A 22971-nucleotide genomic window follows, 5' to 3' on the forward strand; every position below is an offset into this window, starting at 1 on the left:
CTGATGAGCCCAAATAAGCGCGAAACAAGTCTTGTGTTGCTTGTGTTCCTGTTCAGAGAGGACCTGGTCTGGCAGTTAAGGCTAGACTGTTCCCATTGGAGCAGGGTCAAGACTGATTTGAATATGGATGGGTCCAAACTGAGGTGACATGGTGTGCAAAATAATGATGGATTGGTATGTGGCCCCAAGTAATTACCAGTGGCTGAGATTAATTCAAGTATTCCATCCCTCACTTTTTGTAGACTTCAGTGTGATGTGCTAAGTGGGATGGCTAGGTCCAGATATGGGTTCTGTGCACTCTTTGCCACCGGAACCAAGCTATAGCCGACTGATGAGCCCTAATAAGGTTGAAACCTGTCTTGAGTTGCTTGTGTACCAGTTCAGGTAGGACCTGGCTAGACATTTTTAGCTAGATTGTTGCCATTGGAGCATGGTCAAAACTGATTTGCATATAGCTGGGTTCAAACTGAGGTGGGATGGTGTGCAAAATGATGATAGAATGGAATGTGGTCAAAAGTAATTACCAGTGGCTGTGATTAATTCAAACATTTCATCCATCATCACTTGTTGGTATACTTCAGTTCCTGGGAGTTAGTCAGGGATACTCTGTGAACAGCATAGAGTACCAGTTCTTGTTGTAGAGCTTATGTTTCCATTCTTTTTCATGTTTCAAGTTGATTCTGGGGACCAGTGACCCTAACAATGGTATCTGGAGAGTATAAACCTTTCTTTTTTGATAAAGGTTATTCTCCAATCAGCTTAAAAGTACCTCCCCAGGACATGCTTTTTTGCAGTGGCCTGATACTTCTTGGAGAATACTTCATGGTGGCATAAAGCTCAGATTTTTTTGCTACAAATGTGCAACATCAGATAAACTGTTGTATGTCTGTATATTGATAAAAAAAATATATTGGACTACACAAATTATCATAAAATAACTACAAAACATTGTGAAGGTAAGTATATATCAATGAATATAGATTTACTATGTTAACCCCATGCCTACATACCATCAAAATATTAATGTTGGCATGGTACTTACATGTGGAGTTAAGCCTTTTCTACACTTACCTTCATGTTATTACATTTACAATTTCTTCTGGGCAAGATATACTTGTAGCACAATATTTAGAACTCACCATCAAGTAAATTCACCACATAAACAATGCCTTTTAGAGCAGCTATAGAACCTTAACTAATATGCTCTGTCCTCTCATCTGTTGCAATAAAGGGACAAGTGCTTGCCTACAACTGTCAGCAGCCATGATGTTACGTGGAGTAACCGGCCAATTAACTAAAAAGAGCAGATAGAAGAGTATTCAGAGTTTATAGTTGTAAGTACTTATGGCAGTACTATGTACTTATGGGTCTCATTTCCACTTCCATTGAAAGAGAGATAACTCTGATGTTCATCCCTAATATTATGCTGCAAGGGCTGTGCTGTAAGCCAGAGAGTTAGCTTACCTTTTTAAACCAAGCTCATCTACCTGTGTCTTAATTAATAGGCCTCAAAGCCGAAATAGACCACAACAAAGAGTCAAAACCAGGTGTCTGATAAGTCTGAAACAGACAAAACAATGGAAATTCTTCTTGTGTATGGATATTGCAGCTGGGTCTAAAAGTAGAGAACTTTGTTGGCAGAGTCCCTTTCTAAAAATGAGATTAGAAAAGAATTGTTGAATAATATTGTCTCCCAGAAAAACAGATCCCTTAAAGTTGTATAAGTCCTTTGTCAAACACGTGGTTCCTGTTCAAGCCAAGGACTTCTGAGAAGCAGAAGCAAGGGTTTCCTGATGGCAGAGTTGAATGCAACATGTCGTATAATCAAGTAGACAGTATCAATATGCAAAAGGTTGAGGCTCCTCTTGCATATCAGTACAGATATTCAAGTCCTCCAAAGGTTCCTGCAAAAAGGCTTCAATGCTAATCACTCAAGAGGAACATGGCTTGTAGATGGACTTTGCTCCCAGCTGTGTTGTTCAGACAACAGTCAAGCACTACAACAAGCAGGGCAGGAGAAGGACGCCATGAAACCCAGTGAAGGTGTTGCCAAAGGCATTTGAAGGCCAAGCATATATACCAATTGTAAAACCCATGTAGTTCCGTTCTGCTCACTGCAACATGGATAGCTTGCTTCAACCGCTTGTCGATCTCCGTGCTGTCCTGGTGCAAAGATACAGCGACATGTCAAGAGGATTGACACATACGACAGATGTTATGGTAGACACATCTGACCATTATGGACAAGCACAAGCATCTCCTCCTGGTGGTGATCATTTTTCAGAAGAAGCATTATCCAATTGAGATGAGCTAAGGACAAGGGAAACCTGCACATAAAGTCCACTTGGCCATGGTAGTGGGGTGCACCTAGTGTTAGTTGGTCCAGCAGCTTCCAGTTCCGTTCACGAGCAACGTTTGAAAAAATGTCTTGAAGATGAATGTGTATCTTGTCAGTCAAAATTTGTAATCATGTACATGAAGCCTATGAAAATAGTGTTGAGTTTCTGAATGTTTAGAAAACACGACTACGTATTCTCAAATTGTTTAAAGGTATTCTCTGTAACGTATGCATGTGCCAGGTTTTGTCTCATGTGCACACTCCCATCCTGAAGGCAATTTTTCACTACATGAAACTATCCTAGATTTTACGGAGGTATCTGTGACCATTGACTCGGGGGGGGCTTGGGGGGGGAGAAATAAGGCTGTACATGGACTACACAGCAACCAATGTCATGGCTGCCAATCCAGCTTTCAACTGAAATGAACCCCTGGAATGAAAGCAGAAGCCCTATTGGCAGTCTTCAACATTTCAGAGTAAGACTCCACCTTCTGACTTTGCCTGGTGGCATGTTATTACCTGGAATCTGCCTGACCTTTGGCTCAGAGACCACCAGTGAAAGTGACTGCAGAAAAGAAGTAATGCTACCACAGTGGCAGTGTTTTGTGAATTGTTTCACCCTCTCCAGAATATACAAACATACACACACAAACACAAAGTAATGTTAACCCGTGTCAGGTACGAGTAATAATCACACCCAGTGTTTTTCTCTGTTTTCTGGCATTTGTGTTCTAGACTTTTGCTGAGAAATACGAAATTACAAATACAAGTCATCGAAATGATCATTGGAAAGTCCCATAGGTCTGCTTGCATTTTGAGTCCTATTATAACAAGCTTGCTGTGGTGAACAAAATAAAAAACACCGATTTCTGTATAGAATGCGTCTATGATTTAAAGAATGCAATGTTCTTCGTTCGGTGTACTTTGGGATGTAAACTAGCTCCTCATGCATTGCAAGGTTTACATGCCAGACAGAGTGATAACAGCAAACAGACTCTAGGATGGAGTAAAACAGAAATACTCCTCTGCGTGGATCCAAGGCCAACTCTGTATATTTTAAAGAACTGGCAACAATGTGGCTTGCTGTCAAGCCAGGCTAAAAAGGACAAGTTTAGAAATTAATAACGCGCTTGGGATAATTTGCAGTCTCTAAACACGCTCAAGGAACTCACACATACTCAAGCATAGGCACACTCCCATACTAGGAAAGCACATTATCCACCCTTGCTCTTAACCACCCCGATCTTGTGTCAAAAACACCTCCAGTTCTGTACCACACTACACACACCCTCATCTTCATACAAAAACTCTCGCACCTCTCCCACCGTGCTCACATTGGTAGAAAGCGCTAGGCACAACCCAAAAGCCCCCGCATGTGTGTCGAGCAGAGCTGCTGTGTGTTTAACCCTCACATTATGCACTCCATTTAATCCTATTTCACACACTTGGATTCAGTATTGTGTGAATTTCTCCCAGCAGAATTTATAAGAATGGAGAAGACATCAGATTTATCCAAGACGGGCGATTAATGAATCCAATCTTGAAGCAATTAAGGTGATGTCAACCAGCACGCACGGACAAAATTCACTGAGAAGAGGGTAGGGAGAGCAGAGAAATAAAGTATACGTGCGTTTATATAAACAGGATTGGAAAGAGGTAGAGACGACTGGGCTGATGGATGGCAAACCTCGGAGTTTATCTGTGTGTTTTTCAATCCCCAGGAGTCTGCCCTATTAAGACACATGAATGGATGGAAAGAAATAAGGTACAGAAGGGAAGGGAGAAGGGGGACAATGGGCAAATAATCGTGTTTTGTGAGGTATTTAAAGGAAGAGAGTCGAAACAAGGAAGGAGCGGAAGTAAAGAGCCAATAAAGGGAAGGAAGTGGAGAAGAGGGAAGCGGAAGAAAAAAGAGCCAATGCTGTCAAGGAAGGATGGGGCGAGAGGTGGCACATGAGACGCAGGGAAAGGCGAGCAAGGAGGTGAGAACGAATAAGAGAACGATGGTGAACGCCAAGAGGCAACGCAGAAATGATGGGTGAAAGTAAAATACAGTTAATAAAGAAAGTGAGAGAGTGGAAGCAATAAAAGAGGGGCTGAGGAAACGAGAATAGCTGGGAATGGGTGAGAGAAAAAATTACTTGTTGGGTGGAGGGTCGCGGTGAGAGGATTAGAGCGGAGGATTGGGAGCAGAGCGAAGACATGAGTGCGCAGTGCTATTGGCTCCTTCCACCGTGTCAATAATGAACTGCCCGGAGTTCACGTTCGCTATTTGCTCTCCCATAATCCACACTCCAGCCCTCGTCCTCCCTCCTTGCCCCCTCTCCTCTTTGCTGTCACTCGGCGACTAATTCATTTTATGCATGAGAAATTACCGGCGAATGAACAATGGTTACTAATTCGGATCGCTGAGCCCCTGCAAGACAAACGAGGGGAGCGCGAGACGGCCCCCGTTGGCCGTGTGTCCGCGTGACGGCGCACCGCCGCCCGCCGCCCAGGATTCCGGGACGCTTATCTGTCACTTTGTGTTCGAAGCAATCAGCCAGGGCTTGAATCATGCATTAGGTGGCAAAGTTACAGAAGTAGGGCCACTTACGGCATGAAATATGCAGGCAAATTGGGAGAGGCCATCGTCAGGAAGAAAAGGGGTGGGTTACTGTCGAGCAATAACGGCATGTGATGCCACTGGCACCCCTTTGTGCACGTGCAACATTCAGAAACCAATGCATCACAATACATCACATATAAAGAATCGCTTAAAATATTAACAAGTCAAAGTGGTCCACATAAAAGCCAACACAACCTAGTCACTTTGCCATGAGTTATCTGCAATCGCACAATAGTAAGCTCTGCCTTCATACTAGCTGTCTATCTACAAATAGTGGTTAGCTTGTAAAACAAGATGAGCGCCAGGGCTCTCTTCAGGGGGCACTGCAGCTTACAGCACCCAATGCTCCAGCCAGCACTGCCAATTGACAGAACTAACACAACAACTTCTATCACAGTCCTACAAGTGAGACATTTCAGTCTATTCCAGGCACTTCCAGCTGTACACATAGTTTGGAATGCATATATTAGTCATTTTTAATGAATATTCAATTAACAAACATCCATTATTATGCTCATCATCGAAATAAACAGAGAGGACCATCATTTGGCAAACCAGAAACCACTGACTCAAATTAAGCACTGCCTGCAAAACAATTCTCTACCAAAAACCAACAGGATCAACTAATAGTAAAATCCTGGCCGGTGTTCAGCACACTACTTGGAACTCATCTGTTCAGACAAACGGGCTATCCCAAAACCCACCTACCTACTACGTCACTTGAGTAATCCATACTCAGCAGCAACCCAGCTGTCTGAAAAGCACCCTTTCCTTTTCCTCCCCATGCTTCCAACCACCCCAAATTATGCCTCGCTAATAGCCCCCTTTGTACTGTACTGTGTAATTCCATCAGAAGAAGACACTGGCAAGACTAAAAAATAACCTTATATAAAATTCCACATATCACCTCTCCTGATGTCACTCAAATGGTTTTAAATGTAACAAGAGGTACCCAGAAATGGCTTGCATTGTACTAATATTTCTTCATTCTATGACTCTAAGAGACCACACAAAAAAGTGGTTATATCACGTAGTCAGTAACAACTTCAGAGTTCAGATACTCTCACACTTGTATACACCTTCCCCATAAAGGCTAGGCAAGTTCTACGAAACAATCTTTCACTAGAGTGCACCCACATTATGGAATTTGATATCTCTAAAATCTACACGAACTAGGTCTTTGTGAAATGAAAATACTTTTATTTTAGCAATACCTTCTATCACATTTTACCTCTACCAGAAGGAAATAGAAAGGAAAGTGAGGTATACTCCTTTGAAAAATGTACTGGGGTATGAGTACCTCGGGCTTCCTCTTTTAATTTGTACCTTTATTATGTTATGCAGATTTGTATAGTGCACTATCATCCAGGAGGGTATGCTGGCATTGAGCAGCTGTGAGCCAAGCCAAACCTAAGGCATAGTGGAACTACTCAAAATGCTAGGACTTGAGCATTTTGCAGAATTCAAGAAGTGAGGAGGAGGCTCTTACGTGTGGTGGCAGGATGTTTCACACTTTAGGAGGGATGTAGGTGAAGGCTCAGTCGCTGGATCTAGTTTTCCGTATGTGTGGGATATGTGCAATAGGTGTCCGGATGAGCAGAAGTTTCTGGAAGGTTTGTGTAACCAAATGCGATTGTTGAGGTATGCTGGGCCAGTGTTATGTAGTGCCTTGATAGTGTGGCTGAGGAGTTTGAAGTGTGCTTGTTTGTGTATGGGAGCCAGTAGAGCTCCTTCTGGTGTAATATGAGTGTGGTGTGAGAGCTTACGAGTGATTCTGGCTGCTGAGTTCTGAATGGTCTGCAGGCTTCTGGTGAGTATTTTGTTGATCCCAACAGAGAAGGTGTTCCCGTAGTCCTTGTGGCCAGGGCATGCACAATGGTTTTCTGGGTGCCGATTGGAGGTCAATTGAAAACTTCCTCAGAAGGCCAGAGTATGAAAGTTTAAGGTAGTGGCGGCGTTAATTTGGGCGGTCATGTTGAGTTTGCTGATGATGATAATCACACATTTCTTGATATGGGTGTTGAAGGTTAGTGTTGGTCCTAGCTGTGTTGGCTGCCAGGTGGAGTCCCATGGCGAAGTGCTGTTCCTGAAGATCACTATTTCTGTTTTGTCGGAGTTCAGCTTTAGACAATTGGTCTTCATCCAGTGGACGATTTCAGTAATGCAGGCATTGAACTTGATTCAGCTTCTTGGTGTCTTGTCTGTGAGAAAGGGTTTGAATTGTGGTTCATCAGAGTAAGAGAAGATATTGATGTTGTGAGAGCACATGATGCTGGCTAGAAGGATCATGTATGAGGTGAAGAGGATCGGGCTCATGGAGGATCCTTGTGGAACTCCACAGATGAGGTCACTGGCAACAGAGGGATACAGTGCCAGGCTGACTGACTGGGTCCTTCCAAACAGGAAGGTGCAGATCCACTGGAGTAGGTGACCATGGATTCTGATGTTGTTTAGACATGGATGAGGATGAGGTGGCGGCTTGTGTCAACACTGCAGAGGTGCAGGAGGATGAGGGCTGCTGTATCTCATCTGTCCAGAGTAATAAGGATGTAATCCATGGCACCAATAAGGGTAGTTTCCCTGCTGTTGTCGGGTCTGAAACCAGACTGCATGATGTTGAGGAGTTGATGGTTGTTGAGATATTCGATGAGGCATTCGTTGATGATTTTCTCTAAGACCTTGGCTGAGAATGATACCATGGAGATCTGCATGTAGTTAGTGAGTGTTGAAGGGTTTGCAGAGTGTTTCTTCATCCATGGGAGGACAGTTGCATATTTCCAAGCATCTGGGAAAGTCACAGAAGAAGTTGAGGCATTCAGAATGGGTGTCAGTATTGCTCTATTGGGTTGCAGTCTCCTGGGGTAGGCATGGTGGGGGCAGGGGTCCGATGGGGCCCCTGAGTGGATGGACTTCATGGTGGCGGACTTTTCTTGTACTGATCTATTTTGTAACACTATGCAGCTTGGACTGTGCTAAAGACTACTCTATAAATAATATGTAGTATGTACTGAGCATACGTGCTTTCTAATAATGAGAGCATCAAAAAGTTACAAGCATTTTTAATCAGAGTACATTTTAATTCTTCAAAATAAATTTTCAAGTAATTCCATTGTTATGTGTTTTTCCAAAAAATACTAAGCAAGGGCTAACTCTATCATGCAAAGGGAATTTCACCAGGAACTTGTCTATTTCTGTGCATGAATGCACCAGCCTTGAATTTTTGAACCTTCATAGTGCATGAGACAAGCTTCAGGTGTGCTTTACAACTGAAACTGCACACTGCGTATGCTTCGTTATTTACCTTGATGCCTTGAGTTTGCACACCAGCATCAATCATATGTTAGGTCTGAAACAATTAAAACATTTCAGTACAAATTCTTACAACTTTCTGGATCAGGGTCAAATGACTAACAATAGGGAAGAGTATGTTTTTGATCGTGATCTCTTTACTACCAAATAGAAGGTCAATTATTTCTCCCAAACTGAAGGCAGGGGACAATTAAATCATTATCCAGCTCCTTCGCCAATCTGTGCTTCCATTCTTTGGTATAGATGCGAAGATTTCAATCATATGGTGTAACATAGCTGTTGATTTTCTATTTTTTTAATATAGGAGTTTAGATAATATACTTTGCTATACATAGGACCATTATGAGCAATCGTTTACTGAATGGGCAGCTTCAAAATAAGGTTAAGAAAACGTCAGTGATGTATTTAGATTTGAGGACCTACCATTTTACATAAATTCAGCAACTTGAGCATTTTTAAGATTAGAATCACCTATTCTCTGTGGTAAGTTCTTGAGTGGAGAACATGATTGTGCTCAAGCAGAATATATGCAGAACGTGCATATGTTATGGTTGAGACCGCACTACACTGGACTCAAGGCACGATTCTAAAGCTCTAAAACACAGCCATATCACAAGGAGACAATAGAAGACTCAAATGTTATTGCTGGTGCAGTGGTGGGTTAAGCAAATCACAAATTACACAAATACACAACAATTCGAAGCCCAAAAATTCCTTTAGAAACCTGTAAAGGTGTAATGATGTATTCACTTTGAGATCCAACGTGAGTAAACAGCAGAGGTTTGTGGGTCTGTTTTCCTAATAGAGCATTGAGATTTCTTATCCGAGGAGCTGCAGCATTTGCACAAGTAGAAGTAACAAAGATTTGTGATGTCACTGGATTTAAAATACAGCAAAACATTTTGTCATTAACTGTAGTATCAAAACTGTGCTCCTGCAATCTTTTGTAAATTGAACGTTACAATATGAAACAACGTGTAAGTCGGTACTAGTGAGCGCCATAGCACTCAAAAATGTACTTTATCCCTCAGCAGTACACTTTAACTCTCAGAATGAGGGAAATCTGGATGCACTAACATTTTGTTGCACATTTAAGGAGAGGAAACTGCTAAAGCAACCTTCACCAGAGGGAATGAAAATGAATACTAAAAATGAATTCACAGGCACGTGAGGGATTGAACCGGGAAGTGGTTTGCATTTGTTTCGATGATGGAGTCTGTTGCTAACGTGTATTTGGATTTTTCGCATTTATTTATCACTGATATTACGATCTGCCATATATCTTCTAATGCTCTCCATGCTGGAAATAATTCACTCTAATTTTCAGCTTTAAAGTATCTTAGGTTTTTGATTTACGGGTTTTGACAGACAAGCAGTGTTTCCACTGGTTTGTAAGTATGGGAACTAGAAGTCATTGAGGTTTGGGATAACTTTGATCAACGTAAATTGGTTTTAGATCATTTATATTACATTTACAAAATGTTTAATTGTAACAAACGCTAATGATATGGTTGACCTATTTGATCAGATAATTAGTTGTTAAAGTTTTAACCTACTATTTGCATGACAATAATGAAGTGTTGCATTATTAAGCATCTTCCACTAAGGTATGTTGAAAAAAAATGTTTAGTGTGCTATTGTGTGGCGAACAGTTGGTTCCTGAAATTGGACAAGAGCGTGCTCAGTTCTGAATGTGTGTGAAGTTGGTGTGTCCATTCTGTCCAGCACTAGCAAATATTGATTTTGGAAACACCGTAGGGAACCTTTTTATAATGTGGAACAAGTACTCTTTATGGTCCTGGCAGCATCTGTCAGTGGATACTGTCCCAAAAAAGCTTTGGATTTTTGTATGGTAATGTGGGGCACAACTGTGCTGCTTAACTTGGAATCTTCCTTGATTACCTGCCCTCTGAACCCACTCATGCAAACGAAAAGTTTAGCATTAGCAAGCTGTAGCTTTTGCAACTTCTCTTTCAGGCTTATTGTGTGTCAGCAAAAAGTGCAAAGTAGTCAACAGGTGTCGTCCGCTACAGGGCTGAGTTGCACCTATGAAAAACAAAGAAAAGGCCGGACAACACAGGACCGGTTTAAGGGCTGGGTGGACTAAGGTATCCTTAGGAAATCCAGCCTGAAAGCAGATTTCATGGAGTGGCATATTTCTATAAGGCACAACCATTAATTTCTGCTGTAGGGAGACAATGCTCCTGGGTACTTTTTCTTCAGAACTCTCTTTGAAGCTAATGACAGTTTAGCCTTTGTGTTTGCTGTAAAAACAATCATTTGTAGGGATCCCACAAACGTCTCAGAGTTAGACAGACCTGCTTGGTCATTGTGTTCACTCAAAGCACTATGCGGCTGGTGTTAAATCTTTTCTGTATTGGATGTATCTCCTAATGATTTCATGGTCTTAGCTTTATCTATGACGCGCAGTGATGTTGTAATGATGATCTGAATCTACATAAGCAAGGAAAATTGCCCTTTCAGCCTTTTTTTAATAAAAAGAAATAAACACTTTTAGGGGATGTTGGGTCATCACACACCGGGGACCCAAAGCCACTGCATTTGCTGCTGTAATGATTACGAGGTCCCTTGTGGCATTGGGTAAAAAATTCTGCTGAGATGTGTTTCCTGGTGCGATTTGTCTATATTTTGGTTTCCTAACTGGGAATCTTGAGGAATCCGGAACCTGCGTTGTCATTTATTGTGTTTTCTCGTCTGGTAGTGCTAGCGCATGTGTTCTAATTAGAAATGTATTAATGAGTGTTTATGTATTTTGAATAATGAATTATGTAGAAAATGAATACCGTAGAAAAATAATGCACGCATTTGAAAATGTGACTAGAAGAATAGCCCCCAGTGTTCACGAAATGTACAAATTGATGATTAATACCTATGAAATATTGAAAATGTATTAGACTAATGTAGTAAAATGTCATATTAAGGGTTATAAAGTGTGCTCTAGCTCTTTTAATTGTAGACCTTAACTTAGCATGTGTCTTGGCCTATTTTGCCAGGCCTCATGCAGAAGCTGTATGTAGTGGGTTCTTGCTCTGTAAGGGTTTTGGGGTTGAAATGACTCTGGAGACACTTAGGCCCTCATTACAACATTGACGGTAAAAGCCACTTACCGCCGTGCAGAAGACCGCCAACACACCGCCGCTGAATTCCGCCACAGCTATTATGACCCACAGCACGGAATCCGCCAAAATTCAGACACCCACACAAGTCCGCCCCACTAAAGGTCTGTGATAAACTTGCGAAAACAAAACCTCCACCGTCACCCCAACAGGAATACACCCACACTATCACGACACACGAATCCAAGCAGCGGTCTTTCAACCGCGGTATTCCATTGGCGGTACACACCGCTGCGCTCAAAATACACACACATATACAAAACACAGCCACATTGGACAATTCGAAACACACACACCTGATACACATACACACACCACACCCACACACCCAATACAATATAAAACGCACACCCACATCACCCACAAACCCCTACGACCAAAATCCCGAACGAAGGCCAGAGAGAGACACCACAAACAACTACCAAGCATCCACAGGCACACAATACCATCACCCACAGAACTTCCACGCACTTCACACAATACAACATGAAATATCACCCCACTTATCACTACACACACCACCCCACACATCACCCACACCACCCCATGGCACGGCAAAGACACCCCATGTTCTCTGAGGAGGAGCTCAGGGTCATGGTGGAGGAAATCGTCTGGGTAGAGCCACAGCTATTCGGATCACAGGTGCAGCACACCTCCATAGCTAGGAAGATGGAGCTATGGCGCAGAATAGTGGACAGGGTCAACGCAGTGGGACAGCACCCAAGAAATCGGGATGACATCAGGAAGAGGTGGAACAACCTACGGGGGAAGGTGCGTTCCGTGGTCTCAAGACACCACCTTGCGGTTTAGCGTTCTGGCGGCGGACCCCCACCTCCTCCCCCACAACTAACAACATGGGAGGAGCAGGTCTTGGCGATTCTGCATCCTGAGGGCCTCGCAGGAGTAGATGGAGGAATGGACTCTGGTAAGTCAAATCTTAACTATTACATCCCCCACCCTACCTGCATGCCATCACATACCCACACCCTCACCCTCACCCCCATCACTCCTACTCCTCACAAATGTCCCACTATCACAACCCACCCATCCCAACACCAAGCCCTGCATGCAACAACAAAGCATGGACACCCACCACCAAAGCATGCCCACTGCACATACCCATACACCCCCCTAAACCACCATCACACAAGGTCCTACACAGGAATGCAAGCACTGGGGTGCACGGACACCCACCCATTGCACACCATCGCACACACAGATGTAATAAACATCCATTTATCCCCCTGCAGTACCCCTACCCAAAGTCACCGGACAGGAGGGTCCACACATGTCCACACCACCAACAGAAGAGGCCCACAGTGATGACAGCAGCTCTGTCCAACTGGATCTAGATGACCAGCCCGGCCCATCGGGGACCTCGGGACAGTCGGTTCCCCTCACACAGTCACAGGCTACTACAGACCTTCCCCCCTCTGGAAACACCAGCACAGCACCCACCCAGTGGGCCCATACCTCTGTCCACAGGACACATCCATCAGCAGTGTGTCCACCACTACAGGGAACCCAGGCTAACCCACCACCCCAACAACAACAGGGACCTGGGGGCAGTGGTAGTTGGCACACGGTCCAGGGGACGGAGGCCCAGGAACACAGTGGAACTGGGAGGGCTGCTGTGCGACAGGGGGAGGACAGGCCAAGGGAACCCACTCTCCACGAGGCCCTCTCCTCCATCATGGGAGCCTACCACCACTCCCAGGAGATGATGGCAACGGTACTGGCCAAGTTTCAGGAGACCCAGTGCCTGCAGGAGGAACAGAATTTGGGCTTCACGGAGGAACTCAGAGCCATCAATTCCACACTGGGCACAATCGTAGGGGTGCTGAAGGAAGTACTCAACACCAGGAGGGACACTGGGGCACAACAAGGGGCCCCTGACACTAGCATGGACGATGATCTACCCACCACCTCCGCCGGCGCTAGTGGACAGGAGGCACCGCCACAGGACCACCAGCGGTCTGTACACCGGAGGATGCTGCCATCTCCTCACATGTCCCAGCGGACCGTGCCTATGAAGGACAACAGTGAGCAGAGTCAAACAACGCAGAGGTACGTACCCACAGCTTACACAGAACACAAATCATAATCCGAAAATTGGCCTGTATGTGTGTTGAGGCCAGGCCTAGGTATGTGTGACGCAGTTAAAAATTAAGCCATGTGGGCCCCTGAAATGGCGGCTGCCTGACCTGTAAAGTGGGACAATGGGATGTGAGGTAACTTCACTGGCGTTGTACACCGTCACGGTAGGCGGTCGAAGACTGTGGCGCAATGCTGCATTGGTTAACATTGGACCCTATGGATCCCAGGAGCCAATGACGATGTACGCCGGCGGTGACGGTACGCACCACCGCGGACGTGACTGCCATTTTCTATCTGTTCAATCACTCGATACCTGATCTTTGACAGGAGAGGACCTACACTGCAAGTGCTGCTGTGACCTCGGTCTGGAAGAGACAATGGCTTGTGCGACTGGGGAAAGGGCCCCAGCCTTCACATCGGAGGATTTGGAGAAACTCGTGGATGGGGTCCTCCCCCAGTACACGCTACTCTACGGTCCTCCAGACAAACAGGTAAATACACTGGGAGCATGCTGTATGGGCTATGCCTGTGTGGAGTGGGGTGGATGAAAGATGGGGGGGTGGAGATTGAGGCGTGCATGAAACGACAGTGAGTGCATGTGCATCATGGCAAGGGTAGGGATGGGGGCCAATGACTGTGACGGTGCATTTGGTAATACCTTTCTTTTCCCCCTGTACAATTCATGTAGGTCAGCGCCCACCAGAAAAAAGATATTTGGCGTGCCATCGCCAAGGATGTCCGGACCCTGGGGGTCTACCACAGACAGAGCACCCACTGCCGGAAAAGATGGGAGGACATTTGCCACTGGAGCAAGAAGACGGCGGAGGCCCAGCTGGGGATGGCCTCCCAACATGGGAGGGGTGCCCGTTTCACCATGACCCCCCTGATGTTCAGGATCCTGGCGGTGGTGTACTCGGAGTTGGATGGGCGCTTGGGGGCATCACAACAGCCACAAGGGCGTGAGTACACTCTCATTCTGCTGATTTTGCGCACAGTGGAGGTGTCTGGATGGGGGAGGTGGGCTGTGGGTTTCCCTAGGCCAGGGCAAGTTTAGAAGGCATGGTCCCCTTGTTCTGGCAGAGCCTGTGGCACCCCATCCCACCTGTGTACAGTGCCAAGTACACCTTGTCAGGTTCCTGTGTCATCCATGTGCGCAGATGTCGTCCATAGCCTTGTAGGCCATGTTCCAGGGATTGAACAGTGGAGGCCAAGTGCGAAGCATAGTGCAGGGGGCTTCTGTGTCTGTCGTGTCCGCCAACGGTAGCGGTAATGCATGCACTCAACATGTCTTTCTTCTGTCATCCCCCCCCCCTTTTTGTGGTCTCCCTGTTCTTGTGTGCATTAGCATCATCAGGCAGAAGAGCAGAGGCAACGGAGCAGGAGGGAGCTGCATCCCACATGGCCCTGGAGGGCGAGACAACGGACTCGGAGTTCACCAGTGGGACGGAGGACGAGGGGAGCTCCACGGCAGGGACAGGAGCTGACATCAGTGTCACAGACTTGTCCTCTGATGGGAGCTCCATTGTGGTGGCGGCAACATCTGTGCCCCCGCATCTACAGGTACAACCGCCACCCCCCTACCAGCACTGCCCTCCCATCAGCCCCTCAGCCTTTGCCCCGTGCCCGCTCACCCAGGAGGGTGGGCATCACCTTTGTCCCAGGAACCTCAGGCCCTGCCCCAGTCACCCCTGCTGCCCTCAGTGAGGAGGCCATTGACCTCCTCAGGTCCCTCACTGTTGGGCAGTCTACCATTTTGAATGCCATCTAGGGTGTAGAAAGGAAGTTGCAACAAACAAATGCATTCCTGGAGGGCATTCATTCTGGTCAGGCAGCCCTTCAGCAAGCTTTTCAGACTCTAGCCTCAGCACTGATGGCAGCCATTGTCCCTGTGTCTAGCCTCCCCCCTCCAACTTCCTCCACCCAGACCCAATCCCCTCTACCTCAGCCTATCTCAAGCACACCTTCAGACCACCATGCACACACGTCAGCACACAAGGGAAGCTCAGGCAAACATAAGCACCACACATCCCACAGGCACTCACGCAAGCATCACACACATGCAGACACACCAACATCCACTGCCTCCACTGTGTCCCCCTCCTCCTCGTCTCCCTCCTCTCTCCCAGTCTCGTCTCCACTCACACCTGCATGCACTACATCTACAGCCACTACTGCCATCACCAGCACACCCACCACCACACCCCGCTCACGTGCAGTCACCACCCACACTACCATTCACACATCCCCTGTGTCCTCTCCCAGTGTGTCTGTGACGCCACCTCCCAAGATACACAAACGCAGGCACACACCCTCCCAACAGCCATCCACCGCACGACAGCCTCCAACGCATGCCCCTTCACCCAAAGTCACCAAACGAACACCTCCTACAACCACAACCTCTTCCTCCACTCCCAAACCCCCTCCAGCTACCCGTCCCAGTGTTTCCCAAAAACTTTTCCTGTCCAACCTTGACCTCTTTCCCACACCTCCCCTACCCCGTCCGTCTCGTAGGGCCCGACTCTCCAGGTCCCAACCTAGCACCTCAGCCACAACATATCCGGGACCAGTGGTGCCTGTAGTCACCGGAATCTGGAGTGCACCGGCCCCAGGGCAGCCAGTGTGGCATGGAGCCACAACACGGACAGTCCCCCACTTGTGAAGCATTAAAAGTTTCCCAGTGCCTGGCGGGAGAGGGAGAAGACTCCAGCCACCAAAGCCGCTCCCAGGGGTACAGGTGGGAGCGTGGAGTCAGCTGTGACACCTTCCAGGGTGGGGAAGGGCCACAAGAAAGTCAGCAGATCTGGGAAGAGCAGCACGGCGGAGAAGACGCCATCATCCCCGCTGCCCAGGAGCCCACCGCCATCATCCCCACTGCACAAGAGGCCACTGCCAGCACCTGCCCTGCTGCCCAAGAGGCCACCGCTAGCACCTGCCCTGCTGCCCAAGAAGCCACCGCCAGCACCTGCCCTGCTGCCCAAGTGGCTACCGCCAGCATCAGCCCCGCTGTGCCAGACAGGACTGTCAGCACCAGCCCCGCTGGGCCAGAGAGGACCACGAGCACCAGCTGGGCTGGGCCATACAGGACCACGAGCACCAGCCCCGCTGGGCCAGACAGGACCGCCAGCACCAGCGCCGCTGGGCCAGAGAGGACCGCCAACGCCAGCCCCGCTGGCCATGAAGGACCGCCAGCAGCTGAGTCACTGCAAAGGACACCGCCTCCATAAGCACCGATGAACAGGGCACCGCCGCCACAAGCACCGCTGAACAGGGCACCGCCTCCACAAGCACCGCTGAACAGGGCACCGCCGCCACAAGCACCGCTGAACCGGGCACTGCCGCCACATGCACCGCTGGCCCATGATTGCCAAGGGCACTGACGCTACTGAGTCCGTCACGAGCAGGATGAGGCACTCTGGGCACCAAGCCCCCTCCAGAACCAGTGGAGAGATCCATCCACTGCCTCAGTACTTGGCAGGATGAAGCACTCTGGGCACCATGCCCCCTCCAGAACCAGTGGAGAGATCCATCCACTACCTCAGTCCTTGGCAGGATGAAGCACTCTGGGCACCAAGCCCCCTCCAGAACCAGTGGAGAGATCCATCCACTACCTCAGTCCTTGGCAGGATGAAACACTCTGGGCACCAAGGCCCCTCCAGAATCAGTGGAGAGATCCATCCACTACCTCAGTCCTTGGCAGGATGACGCACTCTGGGCACCAAGCCCCCTCCATAACTAGTGGAGAGATCCATCCACTACCTCTGTCCTTGACAGGATGAAGCACTCTGGGCACCAAGCCCCCTCCAGAACCAGTGGAGAGATCCATCCACTACCTCAGTCCTTGGCAGGATGAGGCACTCTGGGCACCATGACCCCTCCAGAATCAGTGGAGAGATCCATCCACTTCAGAGACTGTGGCTTTGCACTCCCCAGGATGCAGCAGTGGGCAACCCACCCACTATGGAGACTTGAGAGTCTGTGGCTTTGCACTCCCCAGGATTGAACAGTGGGCAAACCACCCACTGTAGAGACTTGAGAGACTGCAACTTTGCACTCCCCAGGATGCAGCAGTGGGCAACCCACCCACTGTAGAAACGTGAGAGACTGTGGCTTTGCAGTCCCCAGGATTGAACAGTGGGCAAGCCACCCACTGTAGAGACTTGAGAGACTGTGGCTTTGCACTCCCCAGGATTGAACAGTGGGCAAACCACCCACTGTAGTGACTTGAGAGACTGTGGCTTTGCACTCCCCAGGATTGAACAGTGGGCAAACCATCCACTGCAGAAACGTGCGAGACTGTGGCTTTGCAGTCCCCAGGATTGAACAGTGGGCAAACCACCCACTATAGAGACTGTGGCTTTGCACTCCCCAGGATTGAACAGTGGGCATGTGGCCCCCTGGTGGATTTGGCGTCGTGCACTCAACCGGCTGAGGTGCCCCCCATTTCCCTCCCCCTGAGGTGCCTGTTTTATTGCTATCTGATGCTCTTGCAGTGTTCACTCCGACATGGTCGGGGATCTTGTGTGGGCCTCGCCCATACCGTGTGGGCCCAGTGTTCCACGGACTTCAATGGAGCACTACCTGGACTACTATTCTGGGTGTATATTTTGTTTATAGTGTACATATATATATTTTTGCGTACTTGATTTTAATATATTACACTGGTTACACTCATTTTCTTTGGTCTTTGATTCTTCCGGGGCGGTTTGGGGGTGTAACTATAATGTATCATAATGTATTAGTGTGTGTGTTGTCGTGGGTGAGGGTGGGGGTGGGGGTGTTGCGTGTTGCTTGTGTGGGTCCCTGTTTTTTCCCTCCCCTGTGTCGTAGGTGCAGTACTCACCGTGGTCTTCGCCGCCGGCGTTCGTGCTCCTGGTAGAGGAGCAAGAAGATAGGGCTGGCAGGATCTGCAGCTCTGGTTCCATGGTGTCCTGGTTCCTCGTTGGATGTGTAGAGGTGAGCGTTTTCCCTTCGAAGTCCTGTTTCCACCGTGTTTTTGTCCACGGTGAAACCGCCCCGGAAAAGGTGGCGGATTGGTAGGTTGTGATACTGTGGGCGGTACTTTGTCCTCCGCCTGTCTGTTGGCATTGACCGCCAAGCTGTTTGTTTGTACCGCCGTGGCGGTCGGAGTGTTAAAGTGGCTGTCTTTGTTGGCGGTTTCCACCACGGTCGTAATTCCAATTTATTTACCGCCGGCCTGTTGGCGGTCTTAACGCCGCTTTGACACCGTCCGCCAGGGTTGTAATGACCACCTTAGTTTGGTTGTACCTTCCCTTTATTTGGGATATGGTTTAAGTGTAATGTTCACTTTATATACTGTTTCTCCTTAGGAAGTGTCTCTGGTATTCCAGTCTTCTTTTATCCCCAGTAAAGATATTTTTATGGTCTTCTGTTCTAGGGTGCTCCCTTGGACTGCTGTGATCCCGTCTGGAGGGTCTTCAGGTGGAGTCAGGATCTCGTCCTCAGAGGATGATGGCGGTTCCCCAAAGAAAATGGAAAGAAACCAGGTAAGTGTAGGTGTTGGGCTCGAGACTATGTAAAGGTTAGTAGGGGTGTGAGGACCGGGGATGCAGGGTTGTGAGAGGAGTAATATTGTTTAGAGTGTACCACCCTTCTCTGTGACCCTAAAACTCTCTTTCTACTTTATTATAAAGGAGGGTGGTTATCTTCACCACCACCCCTTGTGCCGTTAGGTAATTGTCTTCTGACAGTTTCTTCTTTCTTTTATTCCCTCCTCCCGGTCCCTTCCCGGTTCTCCGCTCTCTCTCTCTCTCTTTCCCCACCTGCATCCACTCCAGTATGAGATTTACCCTAAGGTATGCTCGTTCCTGTGTTAGCCACGCCCCTCCAGGGACGTGGCGGCGCTGCTCGTGTCTTTTCTGGATATCTACGTCCTCACGATCGTCTTCTTCTTCTTCCGATCTGGTTCCTCCTTCGGTTCCCGGTTTGGTTCTCTGCTCGTTCTCTCTCTCGTTGCGCTCGTCTTCCTCCGTGTCACCAGCGCCGCCCTCCTCTGGACTCTCCTCCCCCTTAACACCCGTCTCCGTGTCCCGGATATCCGCGTTGGATATCACTTCCGGGTCGGCGATTCTCCCAAGAGTGCCCCCGGGGTATGGTTCTGCCGGCTCGGGCTACAGTTCTTAACCGCGGTGAAGGACGCCCGCTTACATATCCCTCCCCACGATTGGGGCTGTTTGAGTCCCAGAGCAATTGGATAACGGTACAAGTAGTTGGCCTGGCCCATTAGTTCCCCTGGAAGGTGGCATACCTGAAAGGAAAAAGGTTGGAGTTCCATGAACAATCTTAGTATGCGGTCGTTGGTATCTTTATGTCGCGATAGCCACGTAAGAGGAGCGTGATCAGTATATAGCACAAACGGGCGTCCCAAAAGGTAATATTGTAGGCTTTCTATGGCCCACTTAATGGCCAAACATACTCGTTCTATAATTGGGTAGCGCCGTTCTCTGGGCAGGAGCTTACGACTAATGAAAACAATGGGGTGACTTGTGCTGTCATCACCTTTTTGAAATAAAACCACACCCAGGCCTACATCCGATGCATCAGTTTGTAAATGGAAGGGCCGACTGAAGTCAGGACAGCACAAAATTGGTTTGGTCGTGAGACATTTTTGTAGATTTATATAACTATGGTGTTGGGATGGGGTCAACCTTGCTATTTTTGTGGGCTGTCCCTTTTTTAAGAGGTTGGTTAAGGGAGCAGCCAGAGTTGAATAATGGGGTATGAACCTCTGATAGTAACCTATCAGCCCTAGAAAGGAGCATACTTCTTTCTTAGTAGTAGGGGTTTTTATACGAGTAATGGCTTCCACTTTATTCATCTGTGGGTTTATTACACCACCTCCTATGTAATATCCTAAGTAGGAGATATCGGTATAAACTAGGCGGCTTTTAGTGGGATTAGCAGTGAGTCCCGTCTGGTGCAGACCAGAAAATATGTTATGTAGATGACTCAGATGGTCCTCCCAGGTTTCGCTATATATTACAATATCATCCAGATATGCGGCTGCATATCTGGTGTGTGGTCTTAACAGGGAATCCATAAGACGTTGAAAGGTGGCAGGGGCACCATGTAATCCAAAAGGGAGGACGTTAAAGTGATAAAGCCCCGAGGATGTTGAGAAAGCTGTTTTTTCTTTGTCTGATGTTGCTAATTACATTTTCCAATTGCCCTTTGTTAAATCAAGGGTGGACATATATTTGGCTTTCCCGAGTCTTTCAAAATGGGACATGGCGTTGACTTGTCGAAAGTCAATGCAGAAACGGATTGACCCATCAGGTTTGGGGACTAATACCACCGGGCAGCACCAGGGACTCTTTGATGGTTCTATAATTCCCATGGATAGCATTTTCTCTATTTCTTCCTCTACCAAAACTTTTCGGATATGCGATATGGTCGCAGTCGTATTATCTTTCCGGGTAGTGTTTTAATATGGTGCTGTACTAACATGGTGTTTCCTGGTTGAGTGGAGAATAATTTGTTGTGGTGGGAGAGCAGTTGGGTTAACTGTTCTTTTTGTTTTGGTAAGAGACATGCATTCCTTTGTGGATCTTCCGGATTTTTGTTTATATCAGTGGAACACCACTCAATATCAAGTTCCTTTACGGTATTAACCAGGTATCCTGTTGCCTGGGACCTTATTGGTTCAGGAGGTTCTTCCCATTTCTTTAACAAGTTTATGTGAAATATTTGGGTTATTCTTGGATTCTCTGTCATTTCAATGGTGTAGGTAACAGGGGTTTTGGCTCCTAGAACCTTATAGGGTCCTTGCCATCTAGCAAGGAGTTTATTGTCAGAGCTGGGTAAGAGGACAAGAACTTTGTCACCCTTATTCAAGGTTTGCATTTGGGTATTGCGGTCATAATAATGTTTTTGTTTTCTTTGGGCTCTAAGTTTTCCCTGACGTCTTCCCATACAGATTGGATTTGGGATTTTAGGTCACTAGTGTATTCTAAAAGGGATTTCTCTCCTCCTTACTCCTCTTCCCACATTTCGGCCGCCATGTCTAGCAGTGTTCTGGGCTGCCGCCCAAAAACTAATTCAAATGGACTATGTCCGGTAGAAGCTTGTTCATGTGTCCTAATGGCATAGAGAACTAAGGGTAGCCTTCTATCCCAGTCTTTACCTGACTCGGAAACCAATTAAAAAAAAAAAAAAAATTTAAGGTACGGTTGTATCTTTCTACTAAACCGTCGGTTGTGGATGATAACCCGGGGTTCTCAGGTGTTTAATTCCTAGTAGCTGACATATCTGGGTCATTAATTTTGACATAAACTGTGTTCCTTGGTCAGTTATTATTTCTTTAGGAAAGCCTACTCGGGTAAAGAACCCGATCATAGCGTTAGCTACGCTTTTGGTATTGATGTTGGAAAGGAGAATGGCCTCAGGATATCTGGTGGCGTAGTCCACTAATACCAGTACATATCTATAACCCTTTGAGGAAGGTATGAGGGGTCCTATTATGTCCATTCCTACTCGGGAAAAGGGTACTTCGATAATAGGCAAGGGTTGTGGGGAACCCTTCTTTTGGGTCCCGGATCTATAAACTGACACTTAGGGCATTGCTGGCAAAACCTCCTGATCTGGGAAAACACTCCGGGCCAATAAAACCTTCTTAACAGGTATTCTTCGGTTTTCTCTCTACCGTAGTTGCCTCCACCTGGTAGACTATGGGCTAAATGTAATACCTGGAGCCTATAAGGTTAGAGAACGAGCAATTGTTTCTTTTCCTGGTTGTCAGGGTTGGTAATCCTATATAGTAGATTTTTAATTATAGAAAAAGAGGGACCCTTATCTCCAGGAGTTCTAGGTCGTGCGGCTCTCCAAGCATTAAGGAGGGTGGTATCCTCCCTCTGACAGGAGCGAAACGGGGGAAGATTATTGAAGGTATCAACTCGTGTAATCACCCTGATGGACTCCTTATCCTTAGGTCCATATAATCTTTTGATTTCTCTTTTTTCATTCTTACTCGGTTTATAATGGGTTACCGTGGGGTCTATTGGTTCATTAGAAAAAGGTGCTTCTTTTGCCCATGAATCGCTTTCTTCGCATTTCCTTGTACTGCCTAAAAGAGTAGCAAAGTCTATATAGTCGGTTCCAATTATGGCTTCTTCTACCAGGCAGTCCACTACTCCCATCCGGATTTAGGTTTCTTTTCCCTCTCATATCAGTGAGACCCATGTCATGGGATACTCTCGGGATTCTCCGTGAATACAAAAGATCGTCGCTGTGACCCCGGGAGTGAGGGTCCCACTGTCTGTCAAATCGGCTCTGATGACTGACTGGCTGCAGCCAGAATCAATAAGTGCTTAAGTTTTGCGTCCGTTGAGAAGCAACTCTTTTTTGTATTGTTTATCTTTGTTTCCTGTATAATAGACCCAACCTCGGGTGATGACTATTTCCATGGGTTCTGGTTTGTAGGTTTTATGGGGACATACACGGGCTATATGGCCCCGCTCCCCGCAACT

Source organism: Pleurodeles waltl, chromosome 7, assembly GCF_031143425.1.
Source record: "Pleurodeles waltl isolate 20211129_DDA chromosome 7, aPleWal1.hap1.20221129, whole genome shotgun sequence".
Lineage (NCBI taxonomy): Eukaryota > Metazoa > Chordata > Amphibia > Caudata > Salamandridae > Pleurodeles > Pleurodeles waltl.